The 20,979-nt window shown below is 35.1% G+C and overlaps 1 long non-coding RNA gene across 1 annotated transcript in view; it reads left to right on the top strand.

Moving 5' to 3' along the window:
* The window catches only part of LOC143693959 (uncharacterized), a 61,714-nt gene extending 41,488 nt beyond the window's left edge, over positions 1-20,226 (top strand). The window contains exons 7-8 of the long non-coding RNA XR_013182080.1: positions 14,233-15,449; positions 17,268-20,226. This is a non-coding gene — a long non-coding RNA (uncharacterized LOC143693959). The remainder of the gene's footprint in view (positions 1-14,232; positions 15,450-17,267) is intronic.
* Positions 20,227-20,979: the final 753 nt, after the last annotated feature.

Raw genomic sequence — 20,979 nt, 5'->3', positions numbered from 1 at the left:
GTAATACCTTGCTACCTGATTTCTTGCTACCTATGGAAAATAAATGCACATTCCCTCATGTCCAATACCATGAATAAAAATATAATGTGTGTTAAAAATCAGGATAAATTTAAAAAAAAACGTTCCATAATGACAGAAAAAGGCTTGCTTTAGAAATCCCAAACAGGATATTTTGAAATTAAGCTTTTGAAATATTTTGTTTCAGTGAGAAGCATATGATTTATGTCATGTCATGAGACATAGAATTTTTTTTTAAATATAAGGTATTATATAAGTGTGCTTGAAGTAGGATGTCAAAGACAAATTAAACAAATCTTCTTGACCTCTTAATATAAAATGCTTTGATGATCTATTGAAATGAAATGGAAGTTTAAGTTTATGTATTAGTTTATATGTTTTTCTATTAGTTTACCTCAAATACAAAGAGATAGTAGTAATATAAATTTATATGAAATCTAGGTGTTATCACATATTTCACACTAAAATAAAAAGAGAGATCATTGAAATGGAAAAACAGCTATGGTAATTTGGTTCTGTCAAGTAAAAGACACCCTGCATAGTTTTGGGAAGCAGATTCTCATTTGTTTCCCACAGCCCTTTGGGGCATAAAATATGAAAATGGTCCATTTTGATGAGTGCTTAATTGCTTTTGCATGTATTTCTCCTGTATGAATTCATGGTGGATTCTATTAAAACTTCTCTGTCAATAAATCATGCCAAATGAGTCTCTGTTCAGGAAAGCAGTTATGCAAATGCTAAATCCTTACTGAGGTTCTATAGCATAGCAAAACTATAAAAAAAGGAATGTCCAGTGAATGAAAATAAAAATATGGATAGGAACACTTATTTGAGGAGATGTACTTTGGCATGATTAATCACAAGAAGCTTTTTTAACTTTAGTCAGTGGATTGAGAAATAAGCAGCAACTGTAATTTATTAAAAGTATCTTTGTAAAAAAAAAAATCTTCTTCAGTTCTCCAAATAACAATCTTATGTTTCACAGAGTTGATTTGTTTTTCATACCATTCATTGACTTGTATATTTGGGAAACTGTCCCTGGAGTACTTAGTGCTACAAATCAGCATAATTGTATAGATCTGGCAAAAAGCAATTTATGGTCTCTCTCCATGATGATGCACTGGGGTATAGTGTTTTTCTTTTTTGTTTGAGATATAAAACATACCCACTATTAAGAAATTTCTTGTTCAAGATCTGTCATGTAAAATGCACTCAATTAGTTGTAAAGCACAGATGCACTAAACAGTTGGGGTAGTTGGGTTTTTTTCCCTAGATGCTTACTGGACTTGATATATGTTTTTAACTGAGTGAATTGAAAAGAATCATATTCTTTATTACTGTGTAATATTTAATGTAAATTAGGTGTCAGTAATGAGTATGAGATAGTTCCGTATCAATTTCCAAATACTCTGGTCCCATTTTTGAAAAGAAATAGTAACAATTGTCTTTTTTTTTAACCCCAAATTTTCAGTGGTTAATAATGTAGATCTACCTTTTTTTTTTCTTTGCTTCTGTGCATGGGTGAGCCATCAACTGGTATCAGTCTTGGAAGATACAGAGTTCTTTTCCTATAGACAGTGAATGTAACCTATCATCAGATATAACTTTTTTACAGTCATCAGGTAAGATTTTTTAGTATGTGTGAGGCATGATGATATAATCAATAACCTGTTCTGCTTTTACAGATAATTCCTAAATGACTTAGTGTTAGATTTCATTTCATGCCCTACCACAGAACAAAAGATGTGAAGTAAAAACCAAGAAATGAAGAATGCAGGTTATAGCCACCTACTGGGAGCATTTTATGAAACAGTGCTTTAGGACATTAGTCAGCGTTAAAATGTTATCACCACACATATCGGATTTCTACAGAATCTGGATTCATAAGCTAAAATCCTAATTTCTCTGAAGTCAGTTGCAAAATTCTCATTAACTATCATTAAAATATTCCCATTAGTAAGGTCAGGAAGTAGGAGCCAAAACTGAAATGAGTTACTGCTGAGCATTGTGATTATTAGCAAGTGCAACATTTGAAATTATCCTTCTCTTCAGTGTGAGAATATTTTTCCATTTATATGAGTTTGTTATTCTGCTTTGTGTGTTTAGAATCCAAACTCTTGAGGACAGAAATTAGTTTAGGAATATTTTGTACAGTCTCTTAACAAAAGGGCTTGTGATTTCAATTTGAGCATCTGGGTGCTATCAGAATGCAATGGATTCATAATAACTGCATGCAAAACAGCTAGAAGGAAAATTGCATACAGAAAGGCAATTATCTGGAATATGATAATACAGGCTGCCACCTACGCTGGCTTTTCTTCCTAATGGCTGTTGAAAAAGACTGAGCACCTCTGTTAAGCATTTCAAAGACGGAACAGTGACAGGTGCTATACAGAATTCAAGAGCTATTGTTTAAACTTAAGCAATATTGACTAAAACTATGATTTCACCCTAGGAAGCCAGTTAATTATAGCTGAGGCTTTATTCAAAAGCTGACATGACATAGCTGACAGAATTACAGAGGAGACTGTGTTAGTCATTGACATCAATGATATAAAGTACCCTCGTGCTTCTTACCTCATATGAGGGAATAGTTACAAATTGCTGGTATGGTTGATGATGCACAGTGGTTAATGACATATTCAGGGCATTTACTGTTGAAAAAAAAGGAGATTCAGATCTAATTTATATCTTTTTGACAGTCTCACGGCTTTCACAGATGATGGTGCTGTACTGAATGGAAATAAGAAATTAAATGAAAATTGAATACTTACACCCTTTTCTGCAAGGTGGACCTGAAGTAATAAAGGCAGGGGGGTTTGTTTGTTGTATTTTGATACATTTTAAAGCTGTTTTACCTTTTTTTGTGTTTTAGAAATTAATTCTTTTTCTACTTTATAAAGAGGTAAAAACTAAATGCAAAGGGATTTCTTGAATTTGGAGGAAAAAGAATTCTGGTACACATAGAGTCCCTGTCCCTCCTGTCTCTTTAAGCCAAGACTAATTTGGTGCTATTGTTTCAAAAAATACAAAATAAGTCTGAAATCTCATAGCAGGAATTCTTATATGTAAAGGTAAAGGTCTTAATAACAGGGAAACAGGAAAGGAAAAGGATTAAGAAGGGATAGGTAAAGAAACAGGTATTACAAGTGAGGAGAATACATGGCTACATTTAAAATTGGTAAACTAGCTAAGCCTCACAAAATAATTAAGAACAAAAAGTTCCCAATTCTCAATGGGGAATGGATTGCCAAATTCCAAGTAGTCCTGTGACCTATATCCCCAGAACACAATTACTAGTTCAGCATCAAAACAATTGGTTGATTAAAAAAGCAAACCCCCTAAAACTCCCTGTAGTGTTGCCTTATTATTTAACCATTTTTGAAACACACAGCCTTACTTTCCTGGACTTTGAACCCACTTCTCCTATTTATAGGAATGAACATTAATACTCAGACAAATGACATTCTGGGACAAGGCTGGATATTCCTCTGTTCTTCATGAGGAAACTGCTTCTTTCTGCACAGATCAAGTAAATTCAAGAATTAGCAAGAAACCCACACCTAGTAATTGGGATATTCACCTAGAAAAGAAGAATAGGATTTTCCTGTTTGTATTCTGGTGAATGTTAAATATATTAATTTAGTACTTGATCTACTGGATAATTGGAAGACCGATGTGTTTCTGAGAGTCTCCAGAGGGGTTTGTGTCTTCATAGAAAAAGGGCTGTTTGTTAAACTCACATGTGGGAATTAGGACCTCCTGTAGGACTTTTTAATGTTTATTTTAGCAAGATATCATCATATGGAAATGGTCTTGGTCAACTTTTGGAGCTAGATCTGTAAAGCAGATATTGGCTCAGATAGTTCCATTGTACTGAGCAGTTCTATCCCCAGTCAGTTATCTTGACTCCCCCTTATCCCAGTGGGAGTCAAGCACGTCCAAGTTGAACCTTTGGTCCTTGGGTTAGAAAAATTGTTGGCAGACCCCCATAGCATATGGCCCTGCTCAGAAACTCCTACTGACAAAATGGTGGGGAGACAAGCAGACAATTCTCTTTACAGGCTCTTTTCCTTGGCGTCCCACAGCACTCTGCAGACTCCCTGTGCTGTTTGCATAACTACAGGTCTGAACAGGTGCCAAAGCTTCTGGTGCATTTTACAAATTGGCAACAAGATAAGCTCTGCTGCCATCCAGACAAATTATGCCCTGGTCCAACATGTACTTCATCAAAGGGCTTGGTAGTCACTGCTGGGGCTGTTTTTCATTATCTCATCCTCAGTGGGAGATCAATAGAAACAACAATGTTAGCAAATACTAGAGCCTAAAAGATGTCAAAAATCTTAATAATTTTTTTTTTAATTTTATAGACCCTTAAGTACAGCATAAAATCTTGGCTACAAAATAGGTCTCATGATTCACCGATTAATTTTATTTAGGATTATATACCTGTAGAGAGGTTAGTGTGTGGCCAGACTGAGCTACTAATTACTTACTTTGAACATTACCTCACATTCAAGAGGCACATAAAACAGTATTTATGAATGTGGGCAGGAAATGGCTAGTGGAACAGAGTCCAAAACTGTCTCAGAGTGTTTTGGAGGTTTTAGATTCTGTTAAATTTATTAATATTAGGGAAAATGCTACTGTATTTTACCAGTGCTGAGATAATAGAATATATCTGAGGTGTCAGAATATTCAATCTAATTGATATCAAGGAGGTATCCAAGCAAACTTTATTAAAGTGGGCAATAGCAACCCTAACTAAGGTGAAATAATGAATATTGGAGGCAAATGTAATAAAAGCCAGATAGTATTTATTTTCAATCAGATGTAATGTCTTATTGCAAATATTCCTGAAAGTATGAAACTTAAGTGATGCATTAAAATCAGAAGAAATGTGCTTTTGAAAGCAAAACTGCAGGTAGTAAATTTATCAGTGATATTAAAGTATAACTAGCCTGGAAGAGCAGCAGTCATAACATCTTTTCATAGTCCTTGCATTCTTTTATGTATATTTTAAATGTAGACTTTGTAATATATTGCATTAGTTTAATACCATTTATGGTTTTATGACAACTTTTACTACTGGTACTCTTTGAAGTTTTGCCTCATTTTACTGTAACTCTAGTGTTTCACTATTTGTTTTTGCAGTTTTCAGTCTTTGATCTCTTACACTTATTTTGTTGGTGGGTCAGGAAAGAATGCTGTGAATTGATATACAGCAGACGTTTTTAGGAAATAATGAAATTGTTCAGCTATTTCAGCAATACTTTTATTTTTTGCACCGGTATACAGTGGTCTTTCTAGTTGATGTCATAGCATGAGTATATTAGGCTTAAGCTGGGTGTTTACCACACACCATTCTGAGTATGTGATGTCTCTGTGGGCTGGTGTGCAGATTATTTACACAATAAATAGAATTCACTTTGCTAAACTCTGAAAATTGTTATGATAAATACTTTTGATATTATCCCATTTATTTCCTCTTTTAATAGAAAAAAAAAAATTCAAGTAGAATTTCCTGAGGTGTCAGTCTTATGAGAAGGCGGCAAATGGTTTTTCCCTAAACAAATCCATTACTTTAGAAGAAAAAGAGGTGTTTGTTGTATTGATTGATATATATTCCTGCTCTATAAATCTGGAAGATATGTTGCAGGAAATATTTTTTTTCTGTAGAGACTTTTAAAAAAGACCTTAACAAAAAAGAAATGTTTTCATGAATTAATACCCATTAGAGGTATTGGCTCTTTCCATGTTTAAGACAGTCATTTCCTTAATGGAAATAATTATTTCACAGAAAATGGACTAATTTTCAGGGAATTTAGGTTACAAATTCACATATGCAGGCTTTTCAGGAATTATAACTAGGTTAACCACCCACATAATATCTAAAAGAACAGCTCTTTGTTTAGTTCAATAGCGTGATAATCCTTTTTTAATTTTAAAGGATAATCCTTATTTCCTTTTTTTTCTGAAATGCAGGAGAAAGGGGTTGAGTAAGGTCACTGTGAAGGAACACAGAGTATATCTGTTATCATATAACTCAAGCTGGCTTTCAGAGGAAGGACAGCATAAAGTCCTATTATTTTGGCTGCACCTGGAGAAGGGCCCTTCCCAAACTCTTGTGCAAGTGTTGAGGAACCCCTGCAGTGCAGGTAGCTCAGTGTGCAGCTGCAGCACCAGTGCAGCTTGAGCCCTGGCTGGTGGGAGCTCTGTCCCTTTGCACAACAGAGGGCGCGGGGACCTGTGACCAGTGTGCGGACACCCAGAGACAGCAGGAGCCAGGGACCCCCAGACCCTCCTGTGCTTGCACTGAGAGGGTGTAAAATCCCCGGGGCTCCTCTCTTTGGGGACTTGAAGGCACCCAGCTTGAGCTGTTGCTTTGTTATTGCACCAAAGTTAAATTGTTTTAGGGATAGAGACTTTTGAGAGCCTGCTAGGGGAAACTTGGTGCGAGCGTGTGAGTGTAGCTGGGAAGCTGCTTCCATCCCAGCTCAGGTCATGCCAGAGTGATCCTGGATGGTCGGACAGGGAGTTTTCCTTAGCAGTGTCTGTGCAGGCTCAGCATACTTTAAATACATGACTTTTTGGTAGTTTTGGGACAGTATGTACTGATGTGTTCAGTGCTGCTGAAAGTTGTGTAGAATGATGGCTTTGGGCACCCGTGGCAGAACCCGCTCAAGGAGTGGATTCTCTGTTTGCCTAGGGTAAGGACTGCACACACAGCTACAAAATCAGGGTCACTCCTTGAAAACAAAAGATCTTGTCTGGATCAAAGCAAGAAACACAAAATAAAGAGCTTATGCTTATATTATTAGCACCATAAAAGATTGATGAAGAGTGCTTGAGCTGAATTTTTTTTAAAACATTTGTTTTTTTTTTTATGCTCTGTATAGATCACAAGTGTGAGAGTAAGATGTTAAAATTCAATTAAGAAAACTATTTCCTAGGATGGGCTTAACTTTCTTTATAGCTACTTGTAAGGTGCTGTGCTTTACATTAGTGGCAAAAATAGTGTTGACTCAGGAAAAATCTTAGAAAATCTTCTAAGGAAATAACACTTACAACATCTTTGTTTTGATTATGACTGGAAGTCTCATCCTAGATAAATAAAAAAAATATATATATGTTGATGTATCTTTGTTTGGCAAAAGCCTTGTCTTATCACTGATAATATAATAGATTGTTTTTCAGAAAAAAAAGAAAATTGAAAATCTGGTCTCATAAAAAGTAGGCCTTTCTATATGCCCACTCACTTCACATCAGGGACCTATCCACATGTAAAAAAAGCCAATTTTTGATTTATTTTCAAGAAATGCAAGTACATTGCACTAAGACAAATAATTCTCCACTCACATGGTTTGATCTTTGATAATGTATCCTTTGAGAGTAATGAAAAAATCTTAATCTTTTGGGACTCAACAAATAAATATAAGATAAAAAGAAAGGAGAATTCCTGTATACAGCACATTCAGTAATTAATAAGGCAATTTGCGTGTCAAAGAAGCAACAATTTGTTCAAAAATTTTCAATCATCTTATCCATCTGCCAAAGCATTACAGAACTAAGTATTTTAAGTTTCTGGAATCTTTCCTTACCAAACATTTGTCTTTCCATCTGCAATTAGATTTTTTAAGAAGTACTTTTCTTAATTCAGAAGAGACTCATTTTATATTTTCACAGATGATAAAATGGAGAAGATAAAAGCTGTTTTGATTGTTTTCTAAAAAGTTGAAAGTAATTCACTTGATAGTTTAGAAAGATAAATACGAATTGTGTAAAGACTATTGTATCTGATCAAAGCTGAAAATGTGTATATTTTCTGAACACAACAGTGTGAAATTAACTCTAACCATCTTTTAGCTAATTATAGAAATTGACTAAATATAATAATAAATATTATGCAGTAAAACTGGATTACCATTTTAAACGGTGAGTATTAATCTACAAGTAAAGAATTTTCATTAATATTCATGTGTTTCTCATCTAAAATTTAAATAGCAATTTATCACAAACCACACTTGTACTAATAATTTTTTACAGTGAAGAACATATATTGTAGGAGAATGTACAATTTAAAGTTCTTCAGACATTTAAGTTTGTTCTGCATACATATTGAAGTATTGTCTGTTACATTTATTTAATGTTCAGACTGATTGGAAAACTAAGTAAGTAAATTTGCTGGGTTAAATGGAGAAACAGCAATTTATGCATATTCTAGATAGACATTTTAAACTGAATTGCTTTAAAAATTTGTGTTATGCTTAGTCTTCTGTATCTTGGAAAAAGTATACAGGTCAAACTCTTTTTTGTTCTCTATGTTTTTTAAATGTATTTTTTATAAGTTTTAAGTTATTTAAATAGGTAATGTAAGGAAAATAGTTCTAAAACTATAGTGCTATAGTGCTATACATTTTGCAGGCAACAAATCAGTATAACTGAATATAATATACCAGTTAGCATACAAAGAAAATGGATTTTTGGTGTATGAAAAATAATTACTTTTTGGAAAGATCATGATATTTAAAAGTTTAGTGGAACAATGTTTTGGCACATTGAAGTTTATTTAGAAGTTAGGAGTGATCACCCTGTGGAAAATACTGAATTTTACAGTATTCTCCTTTTCCTGTTTTAAAAGCTTGATGAATAACACCAACTTTGACAAGTATTTTGTTTCCACTTTTTTCATTTTTTTAAAGAAAGAAAGAACTGAAATTCAACTTGAGTACTTAAGAAATAACAGTCTGTACAAATAGTGCAGAGAGGTTCTTTTAAATAATATGTTTCCAGATTATAGCTATTGAGAGTATATCAAAGGCATGCTGCATTTCTCATATCAATTTACAGGATACATTTTACAGAGTTATCATTTCCCACCGCTAATTCCTCAACAGCTCTTTTGCTTTGCAATAAGAATCTTGATGCTGAGTAGTTCTTCTGTTTGGAGTGCTGTGTAAGTAGGACTTTTTCTAGACTCACTTCTAATCCCATAAATTCAGTATGACTCATCGTTCTGATGCTCATGTGAAAAGGATCAGAGCCTCACGTGCATTCTGCACATTTAAAGTATTCATGAGCTGACTTTAAGTGATATAAATTATGTAGAAAAATCTGTGAAACTGGACTTTAAAGCTAGGAATTATGTTTTTTCAGTATACTTGTATTCAGTATTCATGGCTATTCCTGTAACACAATGCCAAACAACTCTGTTTTCAGTGGAATCAGAATGGAACCACTAATTTTGAAGGTGTATAAGTTTTGGGTTTTTTTTTCTTTTTAAACAATGAAACAAAAAAGTTTAATAAAAATTACTATTTTTAACAACACAAAAATTTTGAATCTTTTTATTGTGTTCTTTACTAAGCATGATCTGTGAAGATATTAAAAATATGCATTCATGGATGACAAAATGGAACATTGATTTCACTTGACTGTATTATGCAGGTCATAGGACAATGCTGGTTTATACAGATGGTGGTCAAGGAAAAATATGTGTTAGGAAGAATTTCAGTTCGTGGTTTTAAAGTTTTGGTGGTTTTAAAATCCTTAGCATGAGGTTTATTACTGTGATCTGTGCTAGGAAACCATACAGAGTTTTTTTTTTTTTTTCCAAAAGCTCTGGAGGGAAATAGTGAGTGGGTTTTGATTGGAATTCCAAGGTCAAGGTAAGCATTTCTCTTTACTGCACTTTTCCCCCTAAGAATGGCTTAGGATGAGCTGCAAGCATTTTATGAAACAGCTTTAATCCAGCTGTTTGTTTCAGGTAGTTGATATGTAATGAATGGTATGCTTTATGTTAATTAGCCTTTGTAGTGTTTGGAAAATGTGTCAATAGAAGAACTGGAATTGGTAATGACAATTATTCATAAATTTACACTTTGAGTTACCTTGTTCTTATTTAGGACCTTGATGATTGAACTTAAGCATTTTTAAATACTAAGCAAAATTTTTTCATAAACAGGTTGTTTGAGGTCTTTAAAGAATCTGTTTACAATGAACAGAAATTTTAGGAAGGTGATTGATTCCTTCTGTCTGAATTAAAGCTGGAGAAATAACTTGGCTGGCATGTCATTTTCTTTTAGAGGGAACCTCTAACATCATAACAAAGTATGGAGGAATCCACAGAGAGCTTCACTTGACTTTAGGAAAATCTACTTTTGAATTGCATGTTGCATTGATAAACATCTCTGTTGCACAATAAAAATCTTTTTCATTTAAAGAGCAGCCAGGAATTCATTGTAGTGGAGATAATTCCATCTTCAAGTCAAGACAGCCATGGAAGGCAATTTTACAGTGAAAACCAGTGATGTTCTTTCTTCTGATAGAAATTATAGATGTGGAAGGTGTTGATAAAACTAACTATAGATTTGACTAGAAAATTGCTTGAAGCACCAGAAATATGGATGCATGTGTTTATTTTTTTGCTTTTCTCATTGTTTTTCTGAGGTGATTGTTAGCTTAAAGCATATTTATGTCGTCTGAAATATTTTGTAATCCGTACAAAAAGGATGTCTTGGTGACTCACATTTGAACTCTAACAATAGACAGAATGAGTTTGATATGGGCTTTTATTAAGTGAGTTCTCTCCACCAGTCCTTTTGCTCTGAGCTCTTTTGGAAGTCCTCTTGTCTCTACACTCTGAAATCTTAATAAAAGGGTAACTGGATAAAGTATATTTTTCAACTGTGCTTGTCTCAAAGAAAATAGTTTCTATCAGCTGTACCAAACAGCATTCTTTAGACTTTTAATGATGCCAGTCACACATGTATTTTCTGCCAAAGATAAAAAAAGAGGGAAAAAGAGACTTGATAATCTGGGCACTGACGCTTTAATGAGACAATTCTCTGTAATCATGCAAATAACTATTTGGCTGACTATTTTGGATGAAGTAGCTTATTCTCCACCTGCTAAATGGTAAGCCATCATGGCACAAAAAAAGGAATTCTTCCTACTTTGTGTCATCAGAGTTCAGTGGAAATACTGTGTCACGGGTGTTGGCATTTTGCTTTACTGATACTCAGTGGTCTTTTTTCCAATTAAGCTTTCGGCTCCAACAAAAGTGTCCAACAGAACATTCACTTTTTTCAAAGATAAGCTAACACTAACATAAGAGTATAAAATTACTGACTCTCTTTGATTGTCTCATAGTAGCAATAATAATTGTTCTAGTTTAATAGTTGAATTATAGAGGAGACTGAAGCCCTTAAGACTCCACAATGTTTTCATTTATGAAGAATATCTTAAACCATGTTGTACATTGAATTTTTAGTATAATCTATATCATAGGGCTGGTGAAATTTTATGGGCTCTATACATCTGGGCTCTATACATTACATGTCAAGAAATACCTGAGATTTTATTTTCGTCAACACTTCCACAACAGGACATATATAGAAAGTCATTCTGCTAGCATGTTTAACTTTTCCTGTTTGGGAAAATTTTTGCTAATATAGAAAATAAATATATGAAAATATATTTAAATAAATATGAAAATATATAAAATAAATAGATGTTCAGTTGTGGGGGTCTTTTGCTAACACTGCTTAGCTATGATTTATGGCTTCATATGATCTGTGCTACATTCAGTTTTGTGTTTTTTTCTTAATCAAGTCTTGTTTATTAGAAATTACTAACAACTTTGGAGAGCTATTCTTATCTAATCTAAAACATTTACTTAAATTATTTTACTTCATTAGCACTTCTCTCACTATCCCAGTTAGAGTACTTTTGAAAGCTATAGGCATATAGCAAATACATATTCACAATAACTGTAGCAAACACAGTAAGAAATCTTTCCTTTTGCACTCCAGTAGTCATCCAGCTGTCCTTACCTTCAGACTGCACAGACCCTGATTGAAAGCCTGAAGCTTATTTATGTTTCAAACAGTTTACTCCAAGTTTACCTTAGTGCTTCCACTACAGTTACAAACGTGGGAGTGTGTTCCTGCAAGAGTGGTGCCATCTCCCCCTGGGGTAGGGGTGCCTGCTGCAGAGCTGCTCTGCTGCCTTCTGTCTGTCCCCTCTCTGGCTTGCTATGCAGACCAGCAGTTTGGAGAGCAGGCAACAAGCTGCAGCTGCCATTTGCTGTCCCAGTGCTCCTTCTGCTCTGTCTTATTTTTTTTTTTTTTTTTTGAGATAATGGAACTACTGTTGAAGAAAATAGAGGTTTTTAGCCTATTCTCACTTCAGAAAGGTTGGTGTTATTTTGGTAAGTCAGCTAGGAAGCCTCTCAAGCAGCCTAAGTATGTACTGCAGCTGAAAGAAGCACTTAGTTTAGCCATACTTCTGTGCCACCACTTTTCTTTTGTTGGCACAAGCTTTTGTGCAGCTGTGTGTGGAAATGAGTTAGGCCAAGAATCCTGGTTAAAGTTAACACAATCAAGAAAACAAAATGAAATAGTTACTTTGAAATCCAGCTGATAGGTCAGGCCTGATAATACTTACAAATGCTGTGATCAGAGCCTTTCCAGAGGAGAATTATTCAGTACCATTCATCATAAGTATTTTCAAGATGAGACCTTGTTAGGATGCCAGGTCTCATACGACCTGCTTAGATCCTAAGTAGTGTTCATGAAATGAATGTTAAGCCTCCAGTGGATGTCAAATCTTTTAAATATTAAAGAGTATGTTACATTAAATGGTATATTCAGCACCAGATGTAAAGAGCGGATTTTAGGAGAACCGTGAACACTGAAAAACCTGTTTTTATGTTAATTAATGTACATTGTTCCTCTCTGAAATCACATTCACAAAAGAAAAACAACCTTTTAGTACTTCAGGGGAAAAAGCATTGAAAGCCTCAGAGCACTTCACAGGCTAATCGTTTGGAGCATTTCACACTGTAGTTCTACCTTTTTATTCCTTGTGAATCAGAAAATATGATTTAACTGATGTGTTTCTTTCTTTGTAATATTTTGTAACACTGAAACACAAGCCAGATATTTGGTCATATGCAAATATATATATTTTTATAAAGAAAAGTTTTTGTATTAATTTTGGATCTAATTTTACAAGAGAGTACTCCTTGTAATGTCAAGACCTCAGTCCAAAGTCAGTTAATATTCAACTCTATATAAAGCAGATATCCTATATTTAACTTATATAGAGTGCACCCAGACCAAGGAGTAGTTTATGCACATCATTCACCAAATAAATAATTCAGAAGGTTTCTTAGAGTATCACCTTTCACTGTGCTGTTTGTGTTGTACATATCACAGTGGGATGGGCTCTCCATGCTGTGTATAGTAATGAGAAAGATGGAATGAGAAAAAGGCATCCTCTGGTATTTTCCAGACAGAATTTGGAGTTACCTGAAAAGATTTTAATGCCCCCATTTAGACTGGCTGCTCTGCACCATCACACAGAAGAGGTAAGATGGCCACTGCATAAGTGTGTTGATTTACAAAGTCCCACGATGAGTTTATAATTATTTACACCTCAGCTCTCTCTTATATCCAGCCAGGTGTAAGCTGTAAGGGCCTGTTTCAAAGCAACAGACTTGTGTTTCTTGAATGCATATATGACAGAAGCAAACTCTGACCACGTATTTGATTGAATTATTCCCTTTATCATCTGCAGGCTTTTTCATTAGCAGTGGTCTTCAAGACAGCACTTAATGTTATTTTCTTCTGACTTACAGAATCACAGAATATTCTGAGTTGGAAGGGACACACAAGGATTATTGAGTCCAACTCTTAAGCTAACAGCCCATGCAGGGATCAAAACCACAACCTTGGCATCCCTAGCACTCTGCTCTGGCCAACTGAGCTCATCTCAGGGTTGAGCAACTCAGGAGTGATACAAAAGGAGCAGGGGCCAGAAAAGTCTTGATTACCCATGTTTTCTGAAGTGAGGAAAATATTCAGACGTGAGTTGCGTAGTTATGATCTCCTTGCCTATGCTTTTTAAAAAAGTGCTGGTGAATTATTTTAATTCTTTATTTATATCCCAAATAAACAAGTTTCGTATTTTGTTTTTTAAATAGCTGCAAGTTCCTCTGTAAAAAAATTGTATTCCCTAATCAAGAGACTTTTGTAATTCAAAATTCTCAAGCCTGAAACGTCTGTTTTTGCAAAAAGCTGCAATTTTTAATAGAACCTATTGGCATGGTTTTGTGATTTGCTGTACCAACATTACTGAAATTTGCTTTCAGTAAAGATTTTATTTTTGGAGATGGTAATTAATTTACTTGCTATAATGTCTGTATTTCAGTGAAACAAGATTTCAAATGGCTTTCATTATGTTATTGATCATCTGGGAATGAAGATAGCAGAAAGAGTCACTATTTTTCAAGGCTGAAGAAAAGCTACTGATATTGTTTGGCTGGGGATGTTGGGATAGATTACATACCATTAAATTGTATTTTTGAAATGAAAGATACTAATGCTGTTTTAGATACTATCCTGGATTTCTGCCTCATTTGAATTTTCAACATTAATTAATGCCATCAAAGTACACACTGACAGGTAGTGCTAGGGATAAGGAAGAGTTGTAAATATTTCCCAGGTACTGATGTGACTTGACTAAAAGTTTTGTGATCTTCCTTTCAAGTTTATAACTGGTAACAGGTTCAGAGTGCCAAAATTACTGGAAGTTCTTTAACATTGTAATTGCTGATTCCATAGGATTGTGCACTTGCGTGGTTTTGAAAAGTTTCACCTTCAATTTAGTGTCACAACAATATGGTGACTAATTAAATAAGTTTAAATAAGTTTACCAAGCTCACCATGTTGTTTCACAGCAGCTGGTCATTCCAAGAGCTTCTGGGCAGTGATCTTATGCTAAGAGGCTTTCCTAAGTGAGCTATTTTAGTGGGATCAGACACCTGCTGGCATCTCAGATAACAATAGGAAGGTCTCAAATGGCCTTTCAAGAGCAGCACATCTGCAGAAAAGCCCTATGGCTACCTCATTATTTTTTCAGACCATATAGTTCTTAGAAGAAAGAAGAAAAAGTTCATCATAGAACTTGGGAAGAGCCATAACATGGGAGACAGTAAAAATGTAATTCACTAGTGGTTCTCTACAACCTTCCTGTCCAGAAAAAAATTGTGAGGTGGCTCAGGTAGTCCTGCCTCTCCAGAGCCTTGGTGCTTGATATTTGCAGTTCACTTTTTTTCTTTTTCATTAAACCTTATACAAACATAATACAGAAAAACATCTCTGATGGCCAGTCATGCATCTGACTTGTTACTGGATTTCTAAAAGAAAATGTTGTGATTCTTCTTTTTGTTGTTGTTTTGTTGTGGTGTTCTGTTTTAAACAGCAATTGAAATGAATACATCATTTGGATGCAGACTGTGGTAAAGTCCAGACCAACTTTATGTGCCTGGTTCTGGATTCAGCAGAACTCCTCTGGGAAGCTGTGAAGTGGAATGCAAAAGGGAGAGAACTGCAGCTCTGGTGCTGTGATCTCCTCCTCCCTGTAAGGTCAGTAAGCTCCATCTTGCTCTGTAACATCCTGCTACTACTTGTTTCCTCCTGAGCTAGAACAAGGCAGTGGCAGAAAACTGCACACATTGGAGGCAAAGGTGAAGTGAAAACACTCCCGATGCAACCAGCAGCTCCACCCAGCTTTTTCTATTTCAGAGTGGTCTAGGAATACATGAGGTGAATTTATCATTATGATTGATAAAATGTTACTGACTTCAAGGTTGGCAGATTAGTGGTCAGTATACCATTCCAAAAAATTACTATGTACACTTTTTTTTCCTTCTTGTATCCCTTAGTTGACTATGCAAACATAGAAATTAAATTAAGCTGGTTCTGAGTGCATGCAGAGTTACCTATACCATGCCCTTGTAGAATTTGAGCATTATGGATTGAATTCCATACCATTATTCAGCTTTTTTTTTTTTAATACAGAAACTGAGCTGTGATAAAATTTTTAACTCATTTAATAATCTCGTTTTTTTCCTGAGACAATTTTCCAGTGCCTGAAGAGCTACTCAGGGAGCCACCTGTGTGAAAATTTTTAGCTTTGACATGATATAACTAAGGAATGAACACTGATTTATGTATAATTTCTGTTGGAAATTCTCAGAAAAGCATATTCCAATAGGAAATATATTGCTAGGAAGATTGTCATATGATCATGGATTAGAGTGAGTTTGAAGGGACTTTAAAGACCATCGAGTTTCAAGGGACAACTTTACTAGACCGGGTTGCTCAGAGTTCTGTCCAACCAGGTCTTAAACACTTGCAGGGATGGGGCATCCAGAACTTCTCTGGGCAACCTGTGCCAACCTTACAATAAAAAATTTCTTCCTCAAATCTTATCTAAACCTGCTCTCTTTCTGTTTGAAGCCATTCCTCCTTTCCTGTCACTACTTGCTCTTGTGAAAAGTCCTTCTCCATCTTTCTTATGGTATTCATCATGTAGCATTTAAAATTCACAGCACTGACTACAACTCTAATTATAAGATGTGACATTTCATGTTTGTACACATAATAAATTACCGATGTATCTTTTAATTGTAGAAATGTCTATGATTTTTCCTGACTCTTTGGCTGCTCGCTTTCTAGCTGCTTAAGTGTGCACCAGTGTGGGAGAAGTGTAATTAGGAAATTACTAAGTCTTAGTTAGCAAACTATATTTCTTAATAATCAACACTTCATGGAGCAGAGTAATTTAATATAGAAACCCAAAACTCATTGTGAGACCTGTCAGTAGTGGTTTTGTCTCAAACTGCTGACTCTTACTGCAGGCAATGAAATCCAAAGATTAGATACCCGGGTTATCTTCTCTGCTTCTTTTCCTTCTTTATAGCTTAAAAATATTCCTGTTTTTGTCCTCCTCTTCTGAATAAATGTAGATGTGTATCAGCTTTTCTTTCCCACAGTTTGGTGCTGCAGACTTTAATTTTAATAGCAGATTTAGTGCGGGCCATTTCTAATGTCTAGTTATCAGCGACATTTTTGCTGGTTTCTGAATCACCAAGACAGCTGCTTGCACTGTCAACCTGAGAGCTGTCATTAAAATCATACATCCTTGACATGTATAATTAACTAGCTTGGAGGAGGATGGTTGATTGAAAGCTGCACTGGCTCAGGGAAAAAGCCATTACCTGGCACATACTCACATAATCTAATTGACCTAACAAAGCAGGAGAAATGAACCATGCTTCCAGCTGCTTCTCCTGCCATCTGTGCCTCTCCTTTTATGGGCTTTAATGTTTTCAGTTTTCCAATACAAGTGTCAAATATCTTTCTGCTGAAGGTTTTCCTGCAATTTTTTTTTTTTGACAGTGTGTAATTGTCCACCAGGAATGAAGGATAAGAGGACCAGCTTTCAGAAGGAAAATAGATTGAGGAGTTTGAGAGTGGTGTTGACAACAGATCTGCAGAAGTGCATGGAGCGGATGACGTGCTTAGAAGTGGAAAAAAAACCCTGAAATATTTAGAAGGACAAATATCACTTCAAACTTTATTAGGCATTTGAATTGGGGCTTCATTGACTGAAAATCACTAATATGAATTTTTAAAATTCAAATATTAATAAGTGTTTTGAAAATCACAGATATTTTGAAACATTGGATCCAATCATTGAATTAAGATTTTTTTCTTTTTTTTAAGTAGGTCATGTAACTCATGATACATCGTGAGCTGGAAATGTTTACATCTCAGTAGACAGCTTGGGAAATGCTTCAAATGAACTTCTTGCAACTTGGTCTATAACTTGAACACGTAAAATATTTCTACCCTAATTTTGTGGTTTAGAAATGGTATTCCCCAAATTAGTGCTACCACTAAAAAGCCCCCAAAACCCAGGAGTCCCTGCCCTCCTGTGACAGAAAGCACAAAAGGCAGAGGTCATGGGTTCAGGTAAGAACAATTTACTGGAAACAGAAATGAGCTACAACAGTAACAGTGACATTATTAATGGCAGAAATATATAAAAAGAGAGGGTGATTCACACGCAAAAATGCTCACTGCAGACCTCAGGTGACAATGAACAACAGCAAACAGCTTCCCCCTCCCACCATGGCCTTCTCAGAAGTGTCCCCTACCCCCAGCCCTGGAATGACCTGAGGTGGTAAAAAAACCAACCTGACCATGCCCATATGGCTCCAGTTCTGCCCTCTCATGGCTGGCACAAAAAGCTCACTCTGTCTTCGCTGGAACCAGGGAAACCAAGTAGATTTTTTCTGTTAGAAAACTGGATATATTGCAGTGCAAAAAAGAACTTTAGTCTTTGTGGAAGGATACATGTAAATTACTTTTCTGAAATATCTCCACAGATTCACAGAATATTCTGAGTTGCAAGGGACCCACAAGGACCATTGGGTCTAACTCTTGAGTAAATGAGAAAACAGTGGCATTGCACACATATGTTAGAAAGAGTTATAGTACCAAAAAATTATGCTCATGTATACTCACAAATATATTGTACAAAGAAAACAAAGGTCTAAGCTTTGTTTAGCATGATCTTCTCTGCAGAAAGGAAGTTTTAGAGCAGATGTATTTGAAGGAGTAAAATGCTCTCTGTTAAACTCCAAGATTAAGAGCGCTAAATGCAACTGATGCTATTCCTACAGATACAAAATTGCTGCTGGCCCTTGCTGAGATATGGTAACTTAATCTTCACAGTAGATTCTACAAGAGACCACTTGTCTAGCACTGTCTGTGTCGAGAACAGTAGACATCTTACCTGGAACATTTTTGTAGATTGTACACATGCTGCAAATTTAGAGGGGCACTATATTCTCGTGTGTTCTAACATGAACAGCACTGGCTGTTCCTAATTTCATAATCCTTCTTCATGTGAGGAAATGAAATATGATGGATCTGTTCTACATCTTCATATCTAGCAACACGTAGGGAGACTGGAAATGTGGCTGGAGAAATAAACCTGAATTGATAAAGTCATTTAGTGCACATCTCTGTTGAAGATGTTCTTGTAAGTTACTGGACAAATCCTTTGAATCCCAACCTATCAGTGTAGAAATGAGAAAAAAAAATGTAACAGGATTCATTAATTTAGTCTTCCAATGTAATTAGGTGAAAGAAATGTTCATTGTTGAAAGAAGTTATTTCTAATTTGTTCTTTGCTTTTTACTTCAGGTCATATACAAAAATAGTGACTCAATCTTGCAAACTCTGTTACTATACTTTGAATTTACAAAGAAATACATGCAATAATGGGAAAAAATGAAGAAAAATTTTCATTTCTTTATTTTGTCTTGAGCACAAAATCTCAGCTTCAGAGAAAAGTACAGGTACTTTAGGACTACTAGTACCTACTGTATTAAAATATTTTTAAAATTTGGTTTTCATCTTTACTTGTAAATATGAATTGTTCTCTACAAAGCATTTTGTGGACATATAAAACATTTTCCTCAGTTATTTTCATTAAAATGTATGTTCTCATTTATAAGGAGTCAGTTTGATGTCTTGCATAGCAAAGAGTACTGTAATACAAGAGTGTCATCTAGTGAATGATATGGGTGAAGGACAAACGCCTCAGTAGCAGCCAGACTGTGAGTCATGCCACAAGTACAGCTGATTAGACAGCAGGAATACTCACAGCATTTTAAAACTTTCCTTCAGATCAACTGAACACTAAAAAAGAATTGTTTGAAAACAGTACTATGAAAAGGGAAGGGATAATTTGTCATTTACTGCTTCTGCACGATACATAGCCTTCCTTAAGACCTTCTTATCTCCTGTACTAAAACTGCTCAAACTTCCAGTACTCTTGGAATAAATGTGAAGTAAATTACATTAGAAAGTCAATTAGGAGCTCTCTTTTTCTAAAACAAGCTTAACCCTTATCTGAGTTGTTGAAAACCTTAGACTTTAATTTGCTTTACCTAGGAAAAAGTAAACCACTGTTTTCTGCAGAAGGAAAAAACCCCATACCAGGGAGAGTATTTTTGTTGAGGGATTCTTTTATGCCTTTAAAAAAGTTAGTTAAATTCTGCAGTAGTCTATTTTAATGACTACGCCAATATGTTACACCTGCAGTGGAATAAAAGATTTAATATGATTGTCAGTTATGTATCTTCTCATTGTTTGGTTTTCAATGTATCATGGATTTATCAGGCAAGATATTCAGGAAATACTTAGGAAATTCTAGCTCTAAATTGCTATTCCTGCTAAACAGACAATTTAGTTGGTAGAATGAGGTATTCAGCTACATTTGAAGAACAAAAATCTATACTAGGCAGTGATTGTTGATAATTTTTATCCTACAGGTAGCTAAATATTAGAGTTGGGGGGAGGTAGAGGGGTGGGAAAAAAGGATACTTTGAGTATCATGCCTTAATTTTTAATCACACCAAAAGAATTAATCTTAGGTTCTGATTTTACACGTGCATATAAAAAGCACTGATAAAGAGAGCTCTAAAAAAAGCACTAATTGATGTTTATTAGATTTCCAATCTGAAAAATTTATAAAAAATTAATTTTAATGAAATTAAATTCTCAGCTGAGACACCTAAACTGATAGCAAATCCTATTATTATCCTGACCATGAGAAAGGTTTATCTGATTAATTTCAGCTGTTCCCTTATGTTCTTATTTGTAATCATTCCCTGTTCCTTTCTCTCGATTCCTTTCAGTTATAGATTCCTCTTTTCAACTCAGTCATATTTTTTTCCCAGTGGTATTTGCCTTGACTATTTTTTATAGGCTGCCCTTTCATTTTCAAAGCCATCTGCTTTTCTTATCTTTCCACCCCTAGGTACCACTTTTTAAAATTAGTGTTGTAGGGGAAAATAGCAGCAAAATACAGTAGCAGTTGTGGAAATAAAGGCTATTAAATAAGACAAATGGGTCTCAGTAAAGGATTCAATCCTGGCTGACTTTTTCATGTGGGTTTATTGATACCAGTTACAGGTTCAACAGTGTTCTGATCATCTAAAGTATGGGAATGCTATGCTGGGAAAGTCTCTGGGCTTGAGAATATGCAGAAAACAGAAAACTACATTTTTCTGATAATTGTAACAATCCTGGTTTT

This window comes from Agelaius phoeniceus, chromosome 4 (genome assembly GCF_051311805.1).
Source record: "Agelaius phoeniceus isolate bAgePho1 chromosome 4, bAgePho1.hap1, whole genome shotgun sequence".
NCBI lineage: Eukaryota > Metazoa > Chordata > Aves > Passeriformes > Icteridae > Agelaius > Agelaius phoeniceus.
The sequence above is the reverse complement of the archived record's forward strand: the minus strand, read 5'-3'. Positions and strand labels throughout refer to the sequence as shown.